Below are 27,919 nucleotides of genomic sequence, written 5' to 3' on the forward strand. Positions count from 1 at the left end.
TCTTCTTCTTCTTCTTCTTCTTCTTCTTCTGCGATCACTTGTAGCCGAGTAAGAATGTCTTCCATAAACACGGTTTTAACAATGAGTCCGTAAGTGACTGTGGAGGCCAATTCTTGATCCACACGTCCTTCCACAGTGGGGACATTGGTTTCCAGGAGGGAGTTGATCACAGTGTGGATTTGCCAAGCATGCCTTCCTCTTAGCACGTTTCTCCCTTGCGTCCTGAGTTCCAGTGTCTTCAAAGCCCATGACACCTTTGGTAAAAGCTGTTCTCCAACTGGAGCGCTCGCAGGCCAGTGTTTCCCAGTTGTCAGTGTTTATACTACAATTTTTTAGATTTGCCTTGAGACAGTCTTTAAACCTCTTTTGTTGGCCATCAGCATGATGCTTTCCATTTTTAAGGTTACTGTAACTTCCGTCATAGAGCTTCAGTATGCTGATGACAAGGTAGTGTGTGCACACTCAGAGGATGATCTCCAAACCATCCTAAATATCTTTGCAAAAGCTTACGAACAGCTTGGCCTATCACTCAACATCCAAAAAAACCATACTGCACCAACAAGTACAAAATAACCCCTCTACAGCGCCACAAATCCAACTCAATGGTGTAACATTGGAAAATGTTGATCACTTCTCCCACCTAGGCAGTTATCTTTCCACAAGGGCTAACATTGTTGCCGAAATCCAGCATCGCCTGAGCTCTGTGAGTGCGGCTTTCTCCAGATTGAAGTGCAGAGTGTTTGAGGACCGGGACATTCGCAGGGAAACCAAAATGCTTGTTTACAAAGCTATTGTATTACCAACCTTACTGTATGCTTGTGAAACATGGACCACTTATAAACGCCATCTCCAACTCCTCGAAAGATTCCATCAATGGTGTCTCCCAAAATTTTTACACATCACTTGGGAAGACAGGCAAACTAATATCAGTGTACTGGAAGAAGCAAAGATCACCAGTGTTGAAGCAATGATTCTTCAACATCAACTTCTTTCTACTGGTCATGTTGTGCAGATGCCTGATGATCGTCTTTCAAAGCAACTACTCATGAATGGATGAGGGCCGATACAATAATATTCAATCCAGATAAGATGGAGGTTTTGTTGGTAGATGGCTCATCTACCAACTCATCTCCTCCTCGCTGCCAGGGACCTCCCCACAGCCTACTCATTCAAAGCTGAAATCCTAAACCTGGCCTTTGCTTCTGCCTACTTTCACCCTGCACAGAAGGGCCCCCTCTCACCCTTGCTTGGCAGTCTTGCCCCCTGATGGTTTCCTTGATGGGCCATCACTGGCCTTTGTTCTCTGCTAGTGGCCCATCCAGCTGGCTCTGTGGAGCTCCCTGGTCATATTAGCATAACTGGGGCTGGCAAAGTTTAATAATACCTTGACTAACTTTAATTTTTACTAAATCCAGGAATCATGGGCAATCTGCCCCTCCCCCAACATCTAACATTATGCTATTTTTTCCTTATGAGAAAGGTGGCATACATAGGAAATGTTTTCCTATTCAGCATATTTTGTTCAAAACTAATATAGATTTCATTCTATAAATATTCTGTAATATAGAAGAAGCAATTTAAACTACAATTTATTTTTTTAAAGTAAACTGACATGAAGTATCCCATTAAAAATCTACAGTGTACATAGTAATACCTCTGAAAAGATGACAGATACTCAACACATTTGTACTTCTGGGGTAAGGTACCCCAGCCTCTTTATCTCATAGCTATTGTGAGTTATATATGTGTTTAAACTCCAGCTGACCAGCAAGCTCTTTCCCTAAGGAGTGCCATGATGTCATATTTTATGACATCATGACATGTTAGAAGGAGCTTGGAAAAAATATTGTCCTGTTAATCAAAGACTTAGGTTTTTACACACAATGCATTTTTTTTAATCCTTCGCCCCAACATTCCTGATCTTCATACCTTTTTATATGTGAACTACCTGGCCCGGCCACATGTTGCTGTGGGTTTTTGTGTTAAGTGGACCTTTTTTCTGTTAAATGGACCTTCAGAGTCCCCTCACCTGCCCTGTCCCTACCCTGACTCCCCCACTGTAAGTTTCAAAACCTTAAGTTTCAAAAACTCCCCCACCCACGTGTGTTCCTGAAAATGTCCCCACCGCCCACTGCGTTGGCTGACTCAGGGTCCTACCTCCCCCCCCATGGCTATGGGGTTTTCCCCTCCCTTTGTTGTGCCTCATCCCTGTGACCCCCCCCCCATTGTGAAAGCCCCATATTCTGTTTGTTTTTGCCTGTGGCCTACTGGATGGTGCGGCCTACTCAGTTTTCACTGCTTGGCAATGCTGCGGCCTATTGAAAAAGATGGGCCTTGTTGCTGCCAAAGGACTGTTTTCAGGACTGTGGAATTTTGTGATGCCATCTGGCGGCGCACCCTCGGAGGCGGCAGGGTGCAATCTGCCTTTCTATTGGATGCTGCTGGAGTTTTCAGAGCTTCTGGTGGTGACGTCTAATTTGGGCGCCACTTTTTTGTGTTTAATCATTATAGCATCAGATGAAATATGCATGCACACAAAAGCTCATACCAAAATAAAAACTTAGTTGGTCTTTAAGGTTAAAATAAAAACTTAGTTGGTCTTCAAGGTGCTACTGAAGGAATTTTTTAAGTTGGTATATCAATTACATATGCATTCTGATTCTAAGTACAGTACAGTATTCCTGTTTCTTTCAAAGTAAGGCCCACAGGTTTTTGAGTTTTAAAATTACAATCATAAGAGTTCCAAATCGATGAGCATAAGATTACAGCCTTGTCTTTTTAACCAAACAGAAAATTTTGCATTATTGGGGAAAGTCTGAAGTAGCTTAAGTTTAATAAAAACTATTCTTGTTTTAAAAACCATGTGAATTTTAGCCTAAAAATAGGTTTCAATTTAATTTTGACATGAAGATAACTGTGGATTTTATAATAAACTAAATAGTAATATCAAGCTTATTTAATTTTGCACAAGTAAACATTGCTTGAAACATACTCCAGTCCAGAAAGACTGGAGTCCAGTGTCCTCCTTGGTTTAAGACCTTGTTGACGGATAGGTTAGTTTTGAAGGATAACTGGGTGAGTTTGTGATATTTTTAGAGGACAAGCTCAGGAATAAAAGCTCAAGTGAAATAAAAGTTACATAACACTTCCTTTGTTTCTGTTCACTTGAACTGTATTTTTGGCAGAAGCTAGTTGAGGGACTGGAAAGGGGACAGAGAAGGAAATGGTACCAGTGTGTTGAGAGTAAGTTGAATGAAAACTCTAGTTTAAAATCGTACTGTAAGGTTAACACACATACATTGGAGGTTCTTTAGCAAGAGAAAACAAGGCCTCTGTTTCCCTGATTATGGAACTATTCACAGGGGAGGCAGTCTGAAGCCCCTAACAGCCTGAGATGACAGGTTTCCTCCCTGCTTTCAGACTATCCACAGGCTTTTGGATATGCAACTCTTAATGCAAATATGAATGTGAGTTCCGTCAGACCATGAAACCTTCACCTTGATTTTGTCCAACATTTCTCCCCTGTTGTGCCGGCAGAGAGCTTATTGGAGACTGAGGGTTATTGTGCTTGAGTAAATATAAGTTTGTCAGTACATTGTTAGCTGGTCAGGAAAGAGTTAAGTCAGAGGCTGCTTTCCTAGTGAGTGTGTCCGGGGCTTGTCGTTCCGGATCCTTTGTGAGAGAAATCCAGTCCGCACATTTGTGGCGCTCGGAATAGTCGGATCTACTTTCTCCAGCCCTGCTTTTTCTTCTTCATTCCTCCCCTCCCCTTCTCCTCCTCCTCCTCTTCCTCCGGCGGCTCTAGTGTTGGATGGGGGACTCCTTAAGGGGTGAAGTTCCGCGGCGTTTTGGGGGGTTCGGATTATAACATTTGTGAGCAGTGCCCGCAGTGGGGGTGAGGGCAGGACTCGCCTTGGGGAGCGCCTGCCAGTTGTCTTCGCCAAGGCTGCTAGGGAAGCAGCTTGGGAAGTGAAGTGCTGTTTGATTTGGGAGAGTAATATGGCTGATCTAAGGGAGTGCTGAACAATTTGTCTCTTTCCACGCGACACTGGGCTTGGATTCTAACATGTAAATAACTTCTTCCTTCGGGTAATCGGCTTGGGGCACCGATGCCTGCTCCTTCATCCTTCCTACGGGTTTTGTGAAAGGTTACGCGGTTGTGGATGACGTTGTGCAGAAAAAATTGAACGGTGGTAAGTACCCTGCCGTCAACTTCTTTGTATTAAAGGGCAAAATATGACAGGAGCCCTGGAGGTATATATGGCAGACAGGCTATTTTACAGTTCTGTGAAGATGGATGGTGGGTTGCAATAACGATGGATAGTAGTACCCGAGGCTACCGTGCAGGAAAGTTATCCGAAATGGCTTAAGTTGACACTTGAGATATTTAGGAACAGTTTGTTATCTTTGCTTGTCAGGAAAACGTTTATATCCATGTGTGTTGAATATTCATAATAACAAGCACAACACTCTACAATCAAGTGAAAAATCCAGCTCTGACGTAGCAACTAATTTATAGCTAAAATGCATTTGTTCAGATATCATAAATATACTTATTTCAAATGACATATGTGACTTTTGTCTCTACTTGAATGCTTCATTTTTCTTTGCTTGAATAGCATATAGTAGAGAATATGATTTATAGGTTTAGTAACGTCGCTAGAGAATCTCTTTATTTTTGCAGATAATTTAAAGAATCAATGTAAATACAGAACTTCAATAGAATGTTTAATATAACAATTCCTGCCTCTAATGAAATATCTTTAAAGAGTGTTTTCTGGAACATTGTAAATTAAACATAGTATCCAAACATTTTCAAATTATGTTTGGTTTTCTACAAGGAAGAGGTCATAAGTGAAAGAATAGGTTATGTAACTAGGTTTTTTTTCAGTGAACTTGATACACAGTATAAGGAGTTCTCTACATATAAGGCCTATAGGGTTATTTCCTTAGTATCTCTGAATATCTATAAAGTTTTTTAAAAGTATCAAGTGCTAGATATACATTATGACACACCTATCCTATCATAAAATTGGAGTGTTTAATTTTATTTGATTTCTGAATTTTTAACAATAGCAGAATTGCATTATACTTCAAAATATGAGCACTTTATACACGTTATTAGACTTTTGCCTGCTTGAAAATATAATGAGGCAGGCAGGTCTGTCTTGGTTTCACAAAACTATTGCTACTATCATAGAATTGTATGAAAAGTTCTAGTTAATTTTTTTTAATGCCTAAACAAAAATCCTAACTATAACTATCCTAATAGTATGCTGAGAGTATACAAGCACTGCTGGTACTATTTTAATGCACAATAGGAGAATCCCTGTAGTACAATGCCTTGTAGTTGAAAATATTTTTAGCTGTGATACTTTCAAGACAAATACAGGGTAAGGACAAGCTACTGTTCTGTCAGCAGTGCAATGCAGCTGCATTCATGCTAAGCCATTCATTAATGTCTCTTTAAAGAGCACTATACAATAATTTCTTAATGTTATGAAAGCAGTTGCTCCATACCCCTTGAATACAGCTGCCTCAGACACTACTTGTGCTGATGTATCACAGAGCAGGGACTCTTTACTATACTGGATTTTTTATACATATGAATAATACTTAGTTTCAAAATACTTTTTTGTTTTAAACCTATTATGCTTAGATGTGCTAGTTTCATCATTTCAGATTGTAGTGACTGACCAATTTTTTTGATTCTGCATCTGGACAATGTAATCTCAAATCCTAGAATAAAGAAAAATGTAGTTTATGTGTAGTTTCTTTTTGTTTTGTTTCTTTGGCATGTTATATTACACTAGTTTAATCATTTTTATTTTCTTTTTTTTCTCATTTCAACCTGGAAACGGGCATAGTTATTCTTGTTGTTCACCACATTTAGCACAAGCAACAATGTATTTAAAAGTAAAGTACATTACCATATATAGAATATATTTCATTCCTTTCCCTGCCCTCCCCCAATGAGTAATGTTTCTAATCAGACTCTGTAGGGACTGAGTAAAACAGCTCTTTACCAGCACTGTTCTATTCATATTTATTTGGAAGTAAGTCCCACTGTGCTTACTTCCTGGTAAGTTGGTAATGCTTCTGTTTAGTTCAATGGTACAGTACTTGCTTTTGAGTAGATATGGCTTGGCTTGTGCTGTAAGATATCCTGTGATTGTGAAAGCTAGCCAGCTCTAAAACAAATGAGCTTGAAGTGATATTTCTGCTCTCTCTTTTCCTTTCCCTTGTCAGTTTTTTGTTCTGTTAAAAGCAGTGCTTTTTTTCTTTAAAAATGTTTAGGGCCACTCTCATTTTCCTACTCATTGAAATACTACCCCTCAATGAGGCCAAACTTAGATTCACAAAATGTTTAGGGGTATGCGTACCCCTGTGTCCCCCCCAGGAAAAAAAGCACTGGTTGGAAGTATGATTTGTCTTGTTACTCTGAGGAATTCCCATATCTGTGGGTGGGTGATGCTTACAACTTGAACTAGAAGCAAACTACAGTAATGACTTACTGTAGTTTGTTTCTAGTTCAAGTTGTAAACATCACCCACCCACAGACGAGTCTCTCAGGGCTACTTCCAACCACTTCCACTTTTGAGGCCACTAGCCATAATGAAACGAAAGATGCAGCACCCAAAAACAAAATAAGGCATAAAAAGTAGACTGAGACATAATTTGAATTTTGAAACTTATCTAACAAACACTTTCTAGCCATTTCAAGCTGAAAGTGTGAGGCCTCAAGCCAAATGGTCCCCCTGGCCCCCCTCTGATTGATTCTGCACACACGTGTGTTAATAAGAACATAACGAGCCTTACTGGATCAGGCTAATGGCACAAAAACAATGCAACATAGATAGATAGATAGATAGATAGATAGATAGATAGATAGATAGATAGACAGACAGGAATTCAGAAGTAGCAGGTTCAGACCTTATGGATCAGGGAAAGCCAGGGCAAAAATATGTATCTTCACAAGATGCCTGATGCTAATAGATGGTGCTTTACATATGGGAAGCAGAAGGGCATTTTTTGTATTGCAGGGAAACCATCCAGTTATATTCTATAGGGTATGGTACCACAAATAAAATTTCCCTAAAGATCTAAGTGACTGTTCATAATGTAGCTTATCTGCAGCCTCATACTTGGCATTGCTTGGGATTTCTAAAACCAAAAAATCAGTGCAGTCTTGAAAGGTTCAACTCCCCCTCTTGAATCAATATCACGTCCAGTTGTATCCAAATATAGTCTAAAGCCTCTTATTTGATCTCAGGAACCACCATGCAAAATTTGGTTACAATATCTTAAGAACTTTCCAAATGCATAATAAACAAACAGTTTTCTAAAATATAGAAAGAAATACATTTGTAGCAGGCTGTATACAGCACAGCAGACAAGGCCTTTTTAATGTGAACTCAATTGGAGATGGGTGCAGGTTTACAGATGATTGTTGAGGCATCAAACAAGGAAGGGGGAAGGGAATGGAAAGACTTGCATCCAAAGGGCTGGGCAGGCTTCAGAGTTTTCCAGGTAGAAGACTGGGCTGAAAGCCCATTTCCCCTAGGTATCAGGATTGTGGCACCACAGTTGTGGAGGTGTGAGTAAAGAGACCTCTCTTTCTCTGTGGAAAAAGGGTTTGCACCACATGTGGGGTTGGGGAGTGCATTCAGCCCTCATAAAGTGTAACTCTGTTGTAGCCCCTCTTTGCAATGAGTCTCAGAGGATGTTGATCCAGAAGTCCCTACCTGTCCTATTTCTTATGAGTCTTCTCCAGTTCCAATATATGCAGTAGGGAAGAGGCACTGCCTGACTGCCCCAAGAGCCAAAGCCTCAGGAGGAGGTAGCTAGCGATAGGATTTTTCTGGTTGAGGATTCCCATTCTACCACCAGCTGGTTCTGCTGTTCTGTGTGCACTTCCACAGCTGTATAAAGTATGCATTGAACAAAATGCTTTAGTGGCAGAGGGCAATCAATCTGAGAACTGTTGCCAAGCATGGAGTGGGCTAAGGCTTTTAAAAACTCGCTCTTGCAGCCAACTGGAAAGTGAATGGCCACCGTTCCTTTGCACGTCTGCAGAGCAACTTAGAGGTGCCCACTGGTTCTCCACCTCCAATTCTCAAGGGCCGCACTCTGCTTTCCCCCCTCCAATTCTCAATGGCAGCAGCAGGGGGCGGGGCGGAATAAGCAGTAAAAAGAAGGGGGAAAGGGGACATTCCAGCAGCACATGGAGGTCTGAGCCTTGTGGATACAATGTGGTTGAGGGAAGTACCAGTAGTCCTCTTGGATTGCTTCATAAGCCATTCACTGTAATGTTCTTTGAGAGCAGCCTAGCCTTGGAGACATGGGACACTCAGAATAATATTAAGGGAATGAATAATTAGTTCTACCTTACCTTACCAGTGGTGCCCATGTATCAAGCTACATCTGAGACAGCCTGAGAAAGGTAGATGACTATATCTGACAGACAGTTGGGAAATAGAGAAGATTGTTTTACTCCAATACGAACTTTAAGAAGAGGATAGGAGGGGAAAAAACAAGAAAAACTTTGGTAATGTTTTATATGAGATCCTACTAGGTAGTAAGGTTGAAAATTTCAGGTGTGTTGTAACTGAATTGTGAGGCAAAAGATACTACCAACCACACCACTTGTGATGGAGTGCAGGGAAACAAAGTAGCTGCCATTCAATTATCTGTGTGGTCACATTTCATTATTGCCTATGGAAGTTTTTAAAAAAGTTCATACCCAAGAAAAATAGTTCATACCCATTCATGCTTAGGATTTCTGAGGGTAATATAGTCTCTAAACCATGATAAGTTTGGGGGGGGGGTTGGGTGTAGGTGGGTATCTTTTCTATCATGTAAAAAGTGACACCTGAGGAAGTGCAAGCAAAGAATTGATATAGACAAGTGTTGTCATGTTTTTAAAATACTGTGAGGAAATGTGCATATTTAAATGTATGAGCCTTATCAGTGCAATTTTATTCCTAAACATGAAATATTAGCTGTACTTTACTGACTCACTTTACTGCATGCAGTGGCATTGTTTCAGTATATACTGCTTTTATATTGTAAGATTTTGTAAAATGTAAATAACTCCAAGAAATCTAAAAACACGATTTGAGTGTCATGGGGGAGGGGAATCACTAAGCACTGGATGAGACATTGTGTTCTGTCACTATTATGGTGCCTTGTATGGTATGAGAAATAAGATATTATCTCTAGGGAACAGCTTCTTTTCTAACTTGAAAGGAATAACAGTATGTTAAATTAATTATTTCAGTCATTCTGAAAGAAGAATTTTTCTTAAAGTAAGAATTTTCTTACAATATTTTAATGATCAAGTGCATCTGTTTCCCATGACACCAACTGGTATACTAAGAGCAAAAGGGGTGATTCCATATTGTCTAGAAATGTAAGACACCTGAATGCTGGCTGACCTTTCTGCAGAGGACTATAGGCTTGAACCTTTAGCATTTTTCAGTCTAGTCATGATAGCTTTTACTACTCCTGTAGTATGTAGTTCACTTGTGAAGATGAAGGCTGTCTGGAATACATTTGCAACCTGAACAGTAAAGTCAATCTGACATTAGTGGTGCTGTTTACAACTGAAACAAAACCGAAATATGCTGGAGCCTACATTATGTTTCAATACTGGAGACATGAATGGAATCTAGCACTCACACAACTTAATAAACGACAAGCCAGGGCATATCTTAAATTGCCTTGCACTCCCTATTCTTTCTGGGAAATTCTAGATATTTTCTCATTAATTTAAGGTACAGTATGAAATTCTGTAACAACCAGTAAATAAAATAAAGATTCTTCTTTGGTACAGTTAGTATCTTATCTTAAGGGAATTGTTTGCACCATCGGATCCTTTCATATTCCTCATCTGTATATAAGTTTGGGTCCACTCTTGTAACAATTATATATAATCCATCACCTTTTAAACTTGCACATCTTCAAAGATCCTGCATATTAGGGTATTACGTTGGGGAAGGGCCATATCTGAGCAGTAGTGCACATGCTTTGCAAGCAGAAAGTCCCATGTTCCGTCTACCTAGTGGCATCTAAAAAAGGCTGGGAAAGACTTCTGCCTGAAACCATGGAGAAGTTTAGATGGACCAGAGGTCTGACTTGGTATAAGGCATTAAAGCAACTTCCCATGGGTTGTATCACGCTAAGTTCTACTTGGAGTAGACCCATAAAAACCAACAGCCCTAAGTTAATAATGCCCATTAATTCCAGTGGGTCTATTCTGAATAGAACTGTTTCAAGGACTTGGACAATACTTCACCAAACAAGAGGAGATCCGTCTGAGCAGATGTATGAACTGACAGCTGGGAAAAGTTCTTTTCTCTAGTTTGAACTAAACCATAACAAATGGCACTTACCAAATAGGAGGGTTTTGACTCTCATTGGTTTAGCTAGATCTGTAGAACAAATTTAACTTTTTGTTAAAAGCAATTAAATTTTGTTGAGAAGTATGGCCTTCTATGGATCAGCCTTTCTTTGCTCTATGATTAGGAATGGATTATTAAGGCTGCAGTCCTATAAAGTTAGCTGTTCCTGAGAACCCTGCAGAAAAACAACCATTATAAATATGATAAAAGTTGTACAGTGGTACCTCGATTTACAAATGCCTTGACTTCTGAAGTCCGCTAACCCAGAAGTATTTTCGCCACGTGTGTGTGTTCTGCGCATGCGCAAAGAGCAAAATCGCGCTTTGTGCATGCGCAAAATGGACGCTTTGACTTATGAAGGATTCGACTTCCGAAGAGTGCCGTGGAACAGATCGCCTTCGTAAGTCGAGGTACCACTGTATGTTGAATTAATCTCCTTCCTTTACATTTTTCCTTCCTCCTCCCTTTCCTCATATGAGCAATCTTTTAGATTGTAATCCTGAGAGCAGAGCTATGTTTTATATTTATTTTATGTACAACACATAGTTGTTTGAGGCACTTTAAAAGAAAGATGAAAAGCCCTACCTAGCCTTTCCAGTGAGATCTGTTACTGGTTACAGATAGCAAGGTAGAGTTTTCAAGGTAGCCATGTTTTGAGATTAGCAATCATAGTTTTGAGTTTTTGAGAGTCCCAAATTATATACAGCATACTGCTGCATTATTTTCTATAAACGCACAGCATAAACACAGTCTTTGTCCCAAATAACTTGTAGCTTTGAGAAAAAAAGTGCAGCAGGTGGGTGGGATAGATGTATAGCATAAGAACATGAAACATTCTGGCCAACATGATTAGCATATGCTCTTGCACACCAGCTGCTTTGTCTCGTATCAAATTGTGCCATTCTTTTCTATTCGCATCTGTATACTGCAGAAACACCTTCGTGTTAGTTTACAGTACTTTATTGTTTTGAAATTGTTCTTTTAGGAGTGACACCAAATAATTTTCTGTGGCTGTTTGAAATTAACATTCTTCATGGAATTATTTAAATATGAATGAGACTTATGGATTTAAATGATATAATGACATTCCCTGCTAGTATCTTTTAGCAGCATCATATTCCATTTGGAATTGGCAGTGACTTTAAAAAATGGGCTTTAAAATTCAAAATTTAACTTTAAAAAATACAGTTGCAGCAAAGGTTTCTTTTTTTTAAAAAAGCTTGATTTACAAAGAGAGTGAATTTATCATGAATGTAACACTTCCCATTAAAATTATAATCTACACTTACAGTGTCCTAAAACTGAATAATGGCATTCTGTTAAAGACTTTCTGAGTTAAAGGCTCCTTTTCAGTGTGTGGTAGGGGGAGAGAACCATGGGAGGGGGGCAACTAAAACCTGAACTTAAGCTTTTTAAACAACACAATTACAAATGTGTCACACCAGGATTCCAAAGGCTCAAGACTATATTGGATAGTTACTTGAAAATGCAACAATAACAGAGAGGTTAGCCTACAGTGATGCAGGTGGCTCTGTGGTCTAAACTACTGAGCCTCTTTGGGCTTGGTGATCGGAAGGTCAGTGATTTGAATCCGTGTGACGGAGTGAGCTCCTGTTGCTTTGCCCCAGCTTCTGCCAGCCTAGCAGTTCGAAAGTACACCAGTGCAAGTAAATAAATAGGTACTGCTATGGTGGGAAGGTAAATGGCATTTCTGTGCACTCTGGCACTCTCCACAGTGTCCTGTTATGCCAGAAGCAGTTTAGTCATGCTGCCCACATGACTCGGAAAGCTGTCTGTGGACAAATGGAGGCTTCCTCGGGCTGAAAAATGGGATGAGCACTGCACCTCATATTTGCCTTTGACTGGACTTAACTGCCCAGGTTTCCTTTACCTTATATTTACTTTGTCATCACTACCACCACATATTAGATGCAACAATATATAACGTGTATTTTGTTGTATTCAGTATAAGATTTACACCACCTAGCCCTCAGAGCATTCCTGTAAACAACAGGGCATCTGTAGCTTACTCTGATGGATTTAGAAAGGACCACGTCTATCGCCCTTTTCATGTTGCTGATCCACATTGAGACCAAGATTTTGATAGGGGTGCCAGCCATATCATCTGGAAAATCTCACAGAGGGTTTAGGAATTTATCAGTCTCCATGGGCAAATCATCTTAATGGGGGAAGTGTTGCTGCCAATCCAAACCTTACTGGGAAATGTTGCTCCCATGACAGTGCAGGGATTACCACTCTGTCTCCTACTGAACAGTTGTGTAGCTGAGGGGGGGGGGAGGCATTGAGGGCATGCCACACTTTGTATATCAGGATAGAGATGTGCTGAGACAGCCACATGATTGTTATGGTGGCCGTGAAGTCTGGAGTTCTTCCAATCAAGGCAGCTTCCACATGGAAGTTGATAACTCTTCATATCAAATGTCTTGGGGTTTTCCAACATCACACTATACAAGAGACTTTCTTTGTCAGTTTAGGTGGGGAGACTGCTGGGCATCAGGGTACTAGCAGAATATCCATTCTGTCTATCTGGCCCAACCTCCTAGTACAGATCCTGTTCCTAGGCATCCTTGGAAGGGAAACAGAAGCCTTACGAATGACAGCACTCTGTGCCCTAGTCTGGAGTGGTGTTGCTCTGAGTATTTGGGCAGTCATAAATGAGTAAGGTGTTTCTTTCAAAATGCCCCCCCCCTCTGTTCACGTTGCAGTGATGTAACCAGTTTAATATGAATGCAAGCTGAGGAAATACATGAAGTTCAAAGTGGACATTTTTCTTTAAATCAATCTACTTTGTAACAGGAGCTCACTCTGTCGCACGGATACTTTGCATTCTGGCCCATGGGGTCACGAAGAGTCGGACACGACTAAATGACTAAACAACATCAACAACTTTGCATAAAACACATTAATTATTTGTACAGTAGTAATATTCTAACATGTCAGCCTGCTATCTCCATGCATTTATGGTAGGCATGACATGAAACTTCAGCTATATACAGTTTGGTGCAACCATTATGAATGCTTTGTTCTGCAGGCTTAAAATATCATAGTGGCTTGACTCCTAATCTGGCAAGGAAAATGTATTGTTAATTTGCTGTTATCTCTCTAGTAGTTCTGGGTGGCTCCCCTATCCTTTTTGAAGGACATGGTCATCTGCCCTAATAAAGTATACAGTTCTATTAGCTTTTTGGAGGGAAAGAAAAGAAAAGGGCACCTTAAACTATTATTTTAAAAAATAGAATCTTAAGGGCTTCCGGTTTCGCTCGTGGGGGGAAATGGCTGACCCCTGTTCCACCTCTCCGACCTTCATGGGGAATTTGGCAGCTGCTTGGGGAGTAAAGCAGTCTCCCCACCCCCCGGGTTTGGACAGGGGGGCGCTGGCCCGCGGATGCCCTCTAACCCACCCCGACTCTTTGAGGGGTGGGGTGGGGCCTGGGCCGAGCACCCATGGGGGCCGGAACTCCTGGAGGCCACCCTATGTGAGCGCGATCTCCATGATTAAAGAGAATGATTGGATTTAAATTCATGGACATGCTTCAAAAGAAGGGGGAGAAGATACTGCCAGGACTTTATCAGCTTCTGAGCGAGAAGAGAATCGAGGGAGTATTTCATCAAGAAGAAAGAATGCTTGGGCTGGAACGAAAAGGGAAGTGAACTTTTTATTTTTATACTTTAAGATGTGCCTACCACCTTCCCGGACGGACTGTCTGATTATTTGGGACAAATGAGAAATGGAAACGAACTGTTTGGCATCAGAATTCATATAAATAGAGGATTGTCATCTGGTATGATTTTAGAAGTTGCTTTGTTAAACTGTTAGAGTAAAAAACCTCCCCAGTCAGTATGCTTATTGGAATGGCCTGGAAGCCGCCGGTGAGTTGGATTTACGAGCTGTGGCGTATTTGGAATTTGAGAGATAATAGCAGCCTAATTGGAGTCTCGCAACGCAGAGGGCAGCTAAAAGGCGAGGAAAGCCATAAATCAGCTATAAGAGATTGTGCACAATGTGAACCGGCTGTTCCTCGCCAAAAAGCTGTACTCTTGCGATCGATGGGCAGAAGAAGATGGAATACGATCTGAGGCGTTCAAGATGACGCTGGCTTGTGTCGGACTGTTGACGCGGTAAGAAAGGCACTCCAGATCAAGAGAGATTTATGGGGAGGTTGGACTGGATAAAAAAACCCACACAGGAAGAATGGATATGTGTTAAATCTTGTTTGATGCCTATCTCAGAAGCTGCGACAAAAGACAAAAGAGAGGAGAAAACATCTAGAGGGACTGTTGGAAAAAATTGGGACTATTGTGGACTACAGCAAGATTTTGATATCAGGATTAGGATGGCAGTGCGAATAGTTATCTAGAATCCCCAGACATTGAAGCATGGGAAGCCTAATTTTTTTATGATTTGGCATAATATTTGGCTTAATTGATATGTATGTGTATAATTGGATATAATTGAAATAATTGAATTGTGTTTTAATTGGAAAATTTAATAAAAAGTATTTTTTTAAAAATAGAATCTTAAAAACTGAATCCTTATGTCTAGAAGATAAATAACATAATGATATCTAAGATGCTGTAAGGAGATGAGATAAAAGAACTTTTATGGTGTACAGTGGAACCTCGGTTTATGAACACCTCGGTTTACGAATTTTTGGTTTACGAATGCCGCGGACCCATCTGGAACGGATTAATTCACTTTCCATTACTTTCAATGGGAAAGTTCACTTCAGTTTATGAACACTTCAGTTTATGAACAGACTTCCAGAACCAATTACACCCATGCTTCGGGTTAAGTACGCTTCAGGTTGAGTACTCCGCGGACCCGTCTGGAACAGATTAATCCACTTTCCATTACTTTCAATGGGAAAGTTCACTTCAGTTTATGAACGCTTCAGGTTAAGTACTCCGCGGACTGTCTGGAACAGATTAATCCACTTTCCATTACTTTCAATGGGAAAGTTCGCTTCAGTTTATGAACGCTTCAGTTTATGAACAGACTTCCGGAACCAATTGTGTTCATAAACCGAGGTACCATTGTACATACAAAATACAGTCTGTATGTTGCAATAACAAAGCATGTACCAGTTATAGACGTTAATTATCTGGTTAAATTCTTTCTTGGAAGAAACAAGAAGTGTTGTTTTTCTGAAGATTGTTAGATGAATTTTGACTCTCTCAGTGTTGGGTTAAAAGTGCTACCGGTAACTGTTGATGTGTATAAAACCATTGTTTCTGGTTTTTATTTTACAAATTGGTTGTACCTAATTTCTTTATGGCAAGTGTTCATGCAACTAAAGTTTCTGCTGTCATGGACTAAGTTTTTACTGTGAGGCTGTGAGTATATAGAACCTATTCTGTGTCAGAAACCTGCCTTTCCATTTCCCATTGAAGGAATCATATCAAAGCAGCAGGGTATTTTCCTGTGGCCATCTGTACTGCATCTGATCGGTAGAGATGAAATAGTGAATATTTCTCACTCAACCTTTTTCAAGCTCTAATTCACATAGATAAACACAATAAAAATAAGTTGGGGCTGTGTGAATTGCCTGTGAGCAGTAGTTTTTCTGAGAGGTTTTATATTGTCTAATTTGTAATTGTCTACTTCTGTACAAGAAACAGAAGTATACAGTACTGGTAATTTTATAATTTTCTAAAATTCATAAGTCGAGCACTGTCGAGGCACCACTGTAATCCACTTTCCATTACTTTCAAAGGGAAAGCTCGCTTCAGGTTAAGTACGCTTCAGTTTAAGTACCCTACGGACCGCCTGGAACGGATTAATCCACTTTCCATTACTTTCAATGGGAAAGTTCACTTCAGGTTAAGTACGCTACAGGTTGAGTACTCTGCGGACCCATCTGGAACAGATTAATCCACTTTTCATTACTTTCAAAGGGAAAGCTCGCTTCAGGTTATGTACGCTTCATTTTAAGTACTCTATGGACCGTCTGGAACGGATTAATTCACTTTCCATTACTTTCAATGGGAAAGTTCGCTTCAGGTTAAGTACACTTCAGGTTAAGTACAGACTTCTGGAACCAATTGTGTTTGTAAACCGAGGTACCACTGTACCAGTAATATGTGCAATTACTGATAAATCTGTCTAGGTATGAATGGTATCACTGTTGCTTATGACCTCCAATGTTACAGTGGTGCATATGATATGATAGAATAGGAAAGTAGCCAGTGTGCTGCGTGCTAGGTGCAACTGTCACCATCCATGACCATTGACCTGGATTACTAGGGCTGATGGGAACTGAAATCTAGCAACATATGGAGGGCACTTCGTTGGGTTTCTCTGCTCTAAGAATTTCATCCATTACCTAACCCCTCTATCCTACTGGTTTTCTGGCTGCACAGAAAGGAACTAGTTCCTTTTGGCCAGTGGAGATGTATTGGCATTTTTTCAAGGTCCGTAGAGGGCAATATGTGTATTTAGGATAATGCCAGTGAGAAAGTCCCAATGCCTTTTTTTTCTGTGACTAAAATTGTAATTGCTCAATACAGTAATATGAAATAGGATTTGTCAGTATTTGGGCAAATATAGTCAAATATTTTGCGTACACAAAAAAAAACTATTTAAAAAATCCTGATTTGGTAAGTGCTTAGTGTTTGCAGAATCATGTGCCCACCAGGGACTTCTTTATGTGTCTTTGTTATCTGATTGGAGTGCACTGAACTAAAAACATATTCAGGGAGCTCACTCTCCATCATCTGTTGTGGCACTAAGGGATGTTCCTCCCACAATTCACTCAGCCCTTTCCCAGGATCCTGATCTCCATTCCCCAAACCACTGCACCCCTCCCCAGAATCAGATGTTGCTTGAGGCTGCAATTCCACTCCCCTCATCCCACTTGGATCCTCCCACAGGTCCCCTAGCTCCAACTCTCTGATCTCTTCCCACTCCTCCAGATCTCATGACCTCCTCCACGACACCTCAATGGGACTCACATGGTAGGACTTCTTGGTATATCTACTACAATTTAACTGTAGTAAATCTGGACTAAACTTGGTCTTCATGAGCAATGCTGCACCTCAACCCTTAGGTATTAATCCTTCTTCATGTATCTTGGATGATGATGTGAGGAAGAGAGATGAAGACTGGATTGTATATACACAAAGATTTTCCTTTTTGAAGATGAATGGGTAATCAGTGCGCCCCTCTTCTGGCCAGTGTCCCGACCGCAGTCTCTCCCTTGTAGAACAGGTGGCCCAAAAAGGGAGATTGAGAGTGGGAAGGATCTCTGTCAGACTAGTAGAGCTAGAGGCAAAACAAGCACCAAATGGTATTGACTGGTGGAAAGCAGCTTGTATTCAAAACAAGTTACTCAAAATAAGGAATCAGGTGAGAGGCCAGAAGATAACTTACATCTCCCCTTTTTATCACCTGACAATTCTAGAACTAGAATATGCAATACAGTTTTCTAGCCTGCTGCACTGGTGGCATTTAAGCCTTGTAGATTGCTCTTATACATAAAATATTTTATTTTTTATTTACCGCAGTTCTTTCCTTGTCCCCTTAAGCTATTATTACATGCTGTGATCACTTTGGAAATAGAGAGACAGAAACTGGGAAAATAATTCCCAACATGCAGAATGTGGCTGCTAGTTTATTAACTGGGGCAGTGAGATAGGATCAACGAATATCACTTCTAAAAACTGTACTGGCTTCTTCTGTGCTACCAGGCTCTTTTCAATGTATTAGTAATGATTTACAAAGCCCAAGATGGCTCGGGCCCAAACATTTGCAGGCACACCTCCTTCAATACCAGCTAAGTTTGGCAGGTGGGCTCTGCTCACATTCTCTGCTAGGATTCAGGGTGAGGGGAAATGTAGAAGGACCTTCGCTTTGATGGGTGCCTGACTCTGGTATGATTTCCCTTAGAGTTACATAGGGAAATAGTAAAATGAACTTAGTGAATGATTCTTTTGATGGCTTAAAAATAAGTGTAAAAGGCAATAATATGAAACTGTATTTCACTGGAGTTTTGAGCATTTGTCAGTGGTTATAAAACAGCTCCAAACCGTGACGTTAACACATTTTTGAAAATCTTGCAGGGAAGTTTTTAGACTTATTTATTAAAATGCATAAATTAAAAACCCAGTCTTTAATATATGTAGATCTACTACTGGATATTACAAGAGTGTGAAAAGAGAAGTAAATTATGTGTCCATGTTGTACCTATGTAAACAGAACTTTTAAATCAATTGAACATTCATTAAAATGTCATCAGAAATCTTAAAATGTGAAACTATCAGCATTAAATGAAGTACAAATTATTTAATCAAATTTATTGAATTTTAAAATGAAAGTGCAGTGGTAATGTATGCTTCTGTGGAAAGTTATTTAACATTAGGTGAAATCTCCACATCAAAAAAGTACCGTAGTTTGCTTAACTGGCCTAAAAGAAATGTCAGCTACAAAGGAGTCAGACATTGACTAGCCACATTTGCCAGCTGTGTGTAAAAGCTACTTTGGACATAAAGGGATTTCACATTTATTATGTGGGTGGGATGATGTCAGTTTGGTTGATTATGCCCCTTTCAAGCTGCTGTGATAATTACCTGCTTGTTACTAGAAGTGTCGAGCCCATTTTCAGTACTTGTTTGCTTTTGCTGTCGTGCCCTAATTGCTATATAATTTTGTCCCTGCCAATTACTGCCTTAGAATAAAATTTGGTATAAAAAAGTTGCAAAAAACGATACCCATGTAGCCTTCATGATTTTGACAGATTTTTTCTCCAGTTATATGCCTTTATTTGTAATCTTTGAAGTCCAAAACCTAATTTTAAGCCTACAGAGGTTTCCCACACTTTATTTGGGTGTACACCAACAGTATACTTTCTCCTCCTTTTTTCTTTTCATATGGCTGTGAATTAGGGTTAACTAAGTGTAAATACCCAGTTTATTGGTTGTTGCTACTGTTTTCCCGAAAATAAGACATACCCATAAAATAAGCCATGGCAGGATTTCTAAGCATTTGCGCAATATAAGCCATACCCCAAAAATAAGACATAGTGATAGGCGCAGTTATGGAGGGTGCCAAGCAAGAGGCGAGGCTGGACGCGTAATAAAAATAAGACATCCCCTGAAAATAAGCCATAGTGTGTCTTCTTGAGGAAAAATAAATATAAGACAATGGTAGTAACAAAGTATACTTGCTGAAATCATAAGCATACTAGGGCTTGGCAAACTAACTTTATGCTCCTGGTCAACCAATTACCAAAAAGAAAAAAATTCCTTCCAGTAGCATGCACACGAAAGCTCATACCAATAACAAACTTAGTTGGTCTCTAAGGTGCTACTGGAAGAAATTTTTTTCTTTTGTTTCGACTACGGCAGACCAACACGGCTACCTACCTGTAACATTCAGTTACCAGTTTGCCTTGACCAAGCCTCTACCTCTCAGCTGGTTTCTATTATTATTATTATTATTATTATTATTATTATTATTATTATTATTAAAGGAGATAAAATTGTTATGTTACATTTGGTGTGAGACTGAATGCATGAAGGATTACAAAGCACGTTGCATATTAAAGTTGCACGCTTTCCTGGGAGTAAGCCTAATTGAAGATGGTGCAGCTTCTAAGTAAACGGGTATTGGATTACATTGTAAAAGTGTTTCAAGGGCATAAAGCCACACAACCTTTTTCTGTCCTAGAGGTATAAAAGCCCGGGGTGGGGGTGGGGAACCCTCTCTCCATCCTATACTTTCCCCTAGTTCTTTTAAATGGAAGATTTGGAAACTTGGAGGAATTTGGGGCTGGGGAACTCCTATGAAATATTCTCTCTTGGAATGTCTAGTGTGAATATTTTTATGAAATAGAATCTACAGTAGTAGGAACCAGTGAAGGCCCTGTGTGAGTGCCTGGAGGCGGTTGGAGGATGGATGGCGGCTAATGGGTTGAGGTTGAATCCTGACAAGACAGAAGTACTGTTCATGGGGGACAGGGGGCAGGCTGGTGTGGAGGACTCCCTGGTCCTGAACAGGGTAACTGTGCCCCTGAAGGACCAGGTGCGCAGCCTGGGAATCATTTTGGACTCACAGCTGTACATGGAGGTGCAGGACAGTTCTGTATCCAGGGCAGCTGTCTACCAGTTCCATCTGGTACGCAGGCTGAGACCCTACCTGCCCGTGGACTGTCTCGCCAGAGTGGTGCATGCTCTAGTTATCTCCCGCTTGGACTACTGCAATGCGCTCTACATGGGGCTACCTTTGAAGGTGACCTGGAGACTACAACTAATCCAGAATGCGGCAGCTAGACTGGTGACTGGGAGCGGCCGCCAAGACCATATAACACTGGTCCTATAAGACCTATATTGGCTCCCAGTACGTTTCTGGGCACAATTCAAAGTGTTGGTGCTGACCTTTAAAGCCCTAAACGGCCTCTGCCCAGTATACCTGAAGGAGTGTCTCCACCCCCATCGTTCTGCCCAGACACTGAGGTCCAGCGCCGAGGGCCTTCTGACGGTTCCCTCACTGCGAGAAGCAAAGCTACAGGGAACCAGGCAGAGGACCTTCTTGGTAGTGGCACCTACCCTGTGGAATGCCCTCCCACCAGATGTCAAAGAGATAAACAACTACCTGACATTTAGAAAACATCTGAAGGCAGCCCTGTTTAGGGAAGTTTTTAATGTGTGACATTTCAATGTATTTTAATCTTTGTTGGAAGCCGCCCAGAGTGGCTGGGGAAACCCAGCTAGATGGACGGGGTACAAATGATAAATTATTACCATATTATTATTATTATTATTAAATTATTATTATTATTATTATATAATAATTATAGTGAATAATTCCTTTAAGATAAAAATGAAGGCTTATATTCAGAACCAGAGATTATTTCAGAAAAGAATGTTGAAAATAGACTGTTTCATGTTAAGCTGTTTGGAGTACAGTGCTGCTAAATGAACTGTTCTGGCTTTGCCTTAGTTACATTTAGTTTTAATTCATTCAGTCATTCAGCCAAATAACTTCTGGCAAATTTAAAAATCCTTGCTTTAAATTTGTAACTGCTACCACCTTTTCTGCACCTGCCATATGACTGGCCTCTTAATTGCTTAGATCTGTGAATATGTATAATAAAAATGGTAAGTCTTTTAATTGCTACCGTAGTACTAAGTGTGTACTTCAGGCAGTGATGATATGGTGTGGAATAAAATCCCATAATCTGGATAGCTCAGTTGGTTAGATAGTGGTTCTGAGCATGCCGAGGTTGCAGGTTTGATCTCCTTATGGGGCAGGTACATATTCCTGCATTGCAGGGGATTGGACTAGATCAGGTATCCCCAAACTTCGGCCCTTCAGATGTTTTGGACTACAATTCCCTTCTTTCCCGACCACTAGTCCTGTTAGCTAGGGATAATGGGAGTTGTAGGCCAAAACATCTGGAGGGCCGCAGTTAGCTTCTTAGAGTACCATAGCTGAGGTAAACATTTGCACCTGCTTTCTATTGTTGCAAATGAGGGACAACTCAGCAACCTCTTGAACACTGTCTCAAGATTTTCCTTAATACCTTTCAGATAATTAAAAAGTTTTAGTTCCCCAGATAATTTCACTGTTGTAATGATTTTGTTTTCTACATATAAAGAATAGTAGATAGAGATGCCTGCAGGCACTACAGATTTTTTAAATTTTCTTTTCCCCAGTTATTACTGAAGAAAATTCATATACCTCAGGCATATGCTAGGGAAGACTTTTAGAGCAGCTGGCTGTACGGTCTGGAGCAGAGAACCTTTGCTTTAATAAATGGAATAGGATTTCATTTTTGGAGCAGTGTGATATGTGAATGGTTTAAATTTATGGGCTGTTTCCCAAGCTCTGGGCAAGTATTAAAACTCAAAGAACTTGCATGTTTTGCATCTGTCTCTGCTTACCATTCCTGCATTGTGAGTGTATGGGGCATTAGCAGAGGGGCAGTATCTCTGGTGGGGGACACATTGGACTCCTTCTGGAGTAGTTTGTCTGCCTTTGGTCCCTACCTTGCTCTCACCTCTAACATGTGGCCCCTAGAAGCTGACAGCAGCTACACACCCTGGGAAACGGGTTTGAGGGGCTGGCTAAACCAATTGAGGGTAGCTGATGGGTCTTAAACCCTTGGTGAGTCAGGTGAGTGAGGGATTTGTCTGTCCCCTGCATGTAAAGACAGGCTCTGGGGGATTGAGCAAATGACCAATAGCAAGTTCAATGATCAAGAAAGTGGTTTCTGCATGTGCTGTTGTGGGAAATGAGGGGCAGATGGGGCTTGTCAACCTGGGAAGCTAGCCCATCTAGGAGAAGGAAAACTCTGATCCTAACCTCCACAGCCTTGTGGGGTATGTTCAGAAGAAGAAATGACTAAGGACTAAACCCAGGGTTGTGTTCCCTTCGGCATGAAGGACAGTGGAGGCAGTGGTGTCTTTGTGATATATCATTTATTTACATACATATACAGTCTGAGCCTACAATTCAGGGGTTCCCAGCATTAACACCCCAATAGGGTCTTCCTTCTCCCATAGCAACAGCCTTGAATTCAAGCAGATATCAGGCATGGTTTTGTCTTGCAGGCTTTAGCCTGCACCTTGTGTCTGGCACAGAACTATCCTTGTTAACCTTTGTTTTTCTAACTGCTTAGAACGACAAAGGATACTTAGAGGGTCATTACCTCATCAGGAAGGCAGCCTGGCAATTCCAGGAATTGAATCCATGCTGGATCCAGGAATTAGAAGGGGGCTCAGACATACAGTAGAGCCTATCCTCCCTTCCAAACTCATAACAATATGTTCATAGCAAATTTGTAGACATATGCTGTGGTTGAGTGCCACAAGATTTCAAAAGCACCAAACTCCTTTGCCCTCAAGGAGTTGCTTATGTACTTCAATGGAAAGGGCAGGCTTACTTTACAATTTTAACAGGACCATTTACCAAGCTAATTTTTTTCCCCTTCCTATGCCAAATTTGTTAATGAAAGAAAATAATGCAAGCTTGAAAGCTCCAAAGAGCTGTTGGTCTTAGAAGGAAGCTTCAAGAGACTATAGTTTAATATTATGAGCTACAAGCAGCTTCTGTGTGGTTTAATAAATATAATAGTTCAGAGGCAATTTAAGGAAATTAATGAAGATGGTCTTATTAGTCATGTGCTTTAGGAGCAAGCCCAGTAGACATACCTTTAACTCATTCTATCCCTGACAGAGGAAGCTTAGCAAGAGAATACAAATGGTGGGATATTAATTGCCTTTTTCCTTCATTCAAGAGGAAACTCATATTTATTTACTGCTTTTAAAATCTAGTTGGGTTCAGGAGTTCATTATCAAGTCCTCCCAACAGCCCTGAGGGACAGATTAAGCTGACTTGCCTAGGACCATCCAACAGGCTTCATGGCTGAGTGGGGAGATCTGAACCTCGGTCTCTCCAGTCCATCACTCTTATCATCATCATTCTTTATTCAACCATCAGTCAGAAAAGATACAATTCTCAGAACAAAGTTAAAACATCTAAGGCATCTGAAAACTAAAACCATCACTCTTATCAACTGCACTACTCTGTGTAAGCTTTTTATTTTTATTCCATTTTTTCCTCATGGTCAATACATATACAATCTTTGTAATCCTTGCAGTGACCCTGTAAGGCTGCCTAGTTTTGGCCTTCTTGTGTGGTTACCATGAAAGGGTTGCCTTGAACCATTGGCTTTCCGGACAATACAGTAATTTAAGCTGATAACTATTATATTAAGCAGGCAGATTCATGTAACTAGAGAAGTAGTTCTTACCCTTTAACCCTCTACCCCCTACTAAGTATGCAGCATTATAATCAAATACCTCACAAGTCACAGGTTTAAAAAATGCATGTAAAAACAACACACCAGAGGCGTTTTTATATAGCTACAGATAAATTTGCTATATGCATTGCTACATACTGGTAGTTTTCAGATGGAATATGAGGTGATGGATTCTGGAAGCAAGTTCTCAAAAGTGCCAATTTTTGCTTGAGTCTGGTTAGCTTTTTTTTTTTAAGAACCTGTTTCTCCCTTTTCTTTGTTACTATGACAGTGCCCTGGCTCCCTATGGAATGTTTTTCAGGATTTTGTATATCACCTCCTGAGGGGCTGTATGGCTTGGTTAAATGTCGTTGACCTAATATCTGCTGAACTATGTCTGCATTTTCAAATGACCTAATGTTCTCTGTCAAACCTAGACAGCATCTTAAAAAGCAGAGACATCACCTTGCCTACAAAGGTCCGTATAGTTAAAGCTATGGTTTTCCCAGTAGTGATGTATGGAAGTGAGAGCTGGACCATAAAGAAGGCTGATCGCCGAAGAATTGATGCTTTTGAATTATGGTGCTGGAGGAGACTCTTGAGAGTCCCATGGACTGCAAGAAGATCAAACCTATCCATTCTTAAGGAAATCAGCCCTGAGTGCTCCCTGGAAGGACAGATCGTGAAGCTGAGGCTCCAATACTTTGGCCACCTCATGAGAAGAGAAGAATCCTTGGAAAAGACCCTGATGTTGGGAAAGATTGAGGGCACTAGGAGAAGGGGACGTCAGAGGACAAGATGGTTGGACAGTGTTCTCGAAGCTACCAACATGAGTTTGACCAAACTGCGGGAGGCAGTGGAAGACAGGAGTGCCTGGCGTGCTATGGTCCATGGGGTCACGAAGAGTCGGACACGACTAAACGACTAAACAACAATGTTCTCTGTGTTTTCTTTCTTTCAGGTGCACTCTAGTTATTTCAGTAGCAGGGATAGTCCTGTCATTAGACAGTGTGAAGTAGATTTTGGAATTTATGAACGGGTAGCATATTGACAGATATGTAAAGTAAATTTAGGCTTTCAGGGGGGGTGGCGGTACTTGTAGTATTTGTGTGTGTGCCTCAGGTCCCGAGGTAACTTGATCAGCCTCAGATCAGTGTATCTTCACGTCATCCAACAATCTCAAGGCCCAAGTAGGCTGGTATCAGCAGAGGTGTCTTCTCAGGTACCTAGGTCCCAAGTCATATGGGCCTTTAGATGTCAACATATGCCAACCTTAAATTGGTCACGGTCACATATAAATGTATAGCAATACAAGAATTGGCATTAATTCTCCGAGCAACATAAAATGTTAAGTATATTCAAAAAGTAAATCTATTCATATTAGCAAACCCCCCCCCCTCATAATATTTGGAGTTGAGGTGGAGCACAAATTCAGAAGTTGGTATTAGGTGCAGCATGCAGCATTCTGAGTCTCAATGCCTTATGGCAATGGCAATAAGCTTAAAACCATGTGCAATGCCTAGTGAAATAACAAATGATAGAGAATGGTTTTTGTAGGCTATCTAGGGCTGGGAACAAGATACAACTCCTTGCCTATTTCCATGATTAGCAGGAACAGAATGAATTGCAGTACAGTGATACCTCGCAAGACAAAATTAATTTGTTCCGCAAGTCGTTTCGTATTGTGAAAATTTCGTCTTGCGAAACGTGGTTTCCCATAGGAATGCATTGAAATTTAATTAATGTGTTCCTATGGGCAAAAAAGTCAGAACAAAGTCAAATTTGGTTTATAAAGTGTTTATTAAGTGCTCTTTAAAGGCATACATACTGTACAGAGGATTTCAAAAAATTTCAAGCACAAACCTCAACTTTTTAAACATGACAGAAAAACATTTAAAAATCAGCAAACATGAGGCAGGACCATCTGACTTGAGGCTCAACATTGAAACTGAACAGATACAGTCACGAACAGTCCTTGGACTGTGCAAAACTCTTCAGAAAGTACATTTTTAAGGCATGTAAACAGGGACATCATACAGAAACCAATACAGAAACTTTTTAAAATCGCCAAAGGACTGTCTAAGGCAGGGGTCACCAAACTAAGGCCCGGGGGCCGGATGCGACCCAATTGCCTTCTAAATCCGGCCCGCGGACGGTCTGGGAATCAGCATGTTTTTACATGAGTAGAATGTGTCATTTTATTTAAAATGCATCTCTGGGTTATTTCTGGGGCCTGCCTGTTTGTTTGTTTTTTAACAAGAGTAGAATATGTCCTTTTATTTAAAATGTATCTCTGAGTTATTTGTGGGGGATAGGAATTCGTTCATATATTTTTTTCAAAATATAGTCCGGCCCCCCACAAGGTCTAAGGGACAGTGGACCGGCCCCCTGCTGGAAAAGTTTGCTGACCCCTGCTTTTACACAAACATTTTAAGGTGACCAAGTGAGGATGAAGTGTCTCAACCTACAGGACCAGTCTTTTAAGTCAGGAAACTGGAGGCAGACGGAACTGTCTCCACATCACAGCAGCAGTCTTTTACGTTCCCAGAGCTGTGGAGGGTCTCTCTGGGGATGGCACGAACGCTGGTCAACTGGGAGAAGGCGCAGTAGAGTAGGCAGGGACACTGTCAAACGTGGAGGAGGTGCATGCAGGAACAGTCTCAGGCTGGCTAGCTAGGACAGAAGCAGTTTACAGTTAGCCAAAGCCAACCTGGAGACAGACCCCTCTGTCCCCCAAGTCTCAGCATCACTGCTCTAAGTTACCAGACAACTTGGACAACACTGGACAACTTGGAGAAGGCTTCAAGGCTTGACTTCAAGGCTTCTAGGAGGACGAGGAGGAGGAAGAAGGCAACTCGGCACCACTGGTAGAAGCAGCAGGTTCCTCTTCCACTCTTTGCTTCCTCATGATGAACCTCTCCATGGTCTGCTGCTTCAGCCGCCTTTTCAGCACCCCTCTGAAAGAGGACATGATCCTTGTATCAAACGTGTTCGCAAGGTCACGTGCCAGAGCCTTGTCTGGGTGGTGCTGCTGTGCACAAGCCTGCACGTTTTTCCACTGTTGGCAGATGTCCTTCAGTTCCGTGGAGGACAGCTGTTCCTCACTTGTCGCTTCTTCCTCTTCCAAAGAGGCCTGTTCCTGTGTAGCCTCTGCCTGCAGTTCGACCAGCTCCTGGGTGGACAGCTCCTGGTCGTGGTCACCAGCTCGCAGACGTCCTCCTCTGTGACCTCGAGGCCCATGGTCCTCCCCAAGGAAACAATGTCCTCCAGCACTGTTGACTCTGGTGCAGGCGCAGAAGCATCAGAGTCACTTATTGCCACACAGTCTGGCCACAGGTTGCGCCAAGCATCCTCTTCCAAAACAGCCCGGTCTCATTGCAGTTGAAGACCTGCTGTGGAAGGTAGCCCTGTGTAGTCACAACCTCCAGGAGCTCCGTGGCAAAGTCCTCAGCCGCAGGAACATCGGAACTGGCAGCCTCTCCATGCCTGACCACGCTGTGGATTCCAGATCTGGTTTTGAATCTTTCAAACCAGCCTCTGCTTGCTTGAAGACTTCTGGCTCGGCTGAGGTTCCTGGCTCTTGCTGTACAAGGTCTGCGTGCAATACCTTGGCCTTCTCACAAATGACAGCCTCAGTCTGCTTCTCTTCTATCCAGATGAGCAGCAACTTCTCCACCTCCTTCAGAACAGCTGGCCGGTTCTTCTTAATGAGCTCCTTAATGAGTTCCACAGAAGCAAATGTGGGGAAGATGCTCA

At 41.2% G+C, this 27,919-nt stretch overlaps 1 protein-coding gene across 8 annotated transcripts in view; it reads left to right on the forward strand.

Annotated features, from left to right (window-relative positions):
• KMT2C (lysine methyltransferase 2C) overlaps window positions 1-27,919 on the forward strand; it is a 174,594-nt gene that overhangs the window by 13,480 nt on the left and 133,195 nt on the right. The window contains exon 1 of one of the 8 annotated variants that reach the window (XM_060280921.1): window positions 2,185-4,193. The exons of the other annotated variants lie outside the window; for them this stretch is intronic. The gene's annotated coding sequence lies outside the window, so the exon portion shown is untranslated. Of the gene's footprint in view, window positions 1-2,184; window positions 4,194-27,919 lie in introns of those variants that run through there. 8 annotated transcript variants of the gene reach the window in all.

This window comes from Zootoca vivipara, chromosome 12 (assembly GCF_963506605.1).
Source record: "Zootoca vivipara chromosome 12, rZooViv1.1, whole genome shotgun sequence".
NCBI lineage: Eukaryota > Metazoa > Chordata > Lepidosauria > Squamata > Lacertidae > Zootoca > Zootoca vivipara.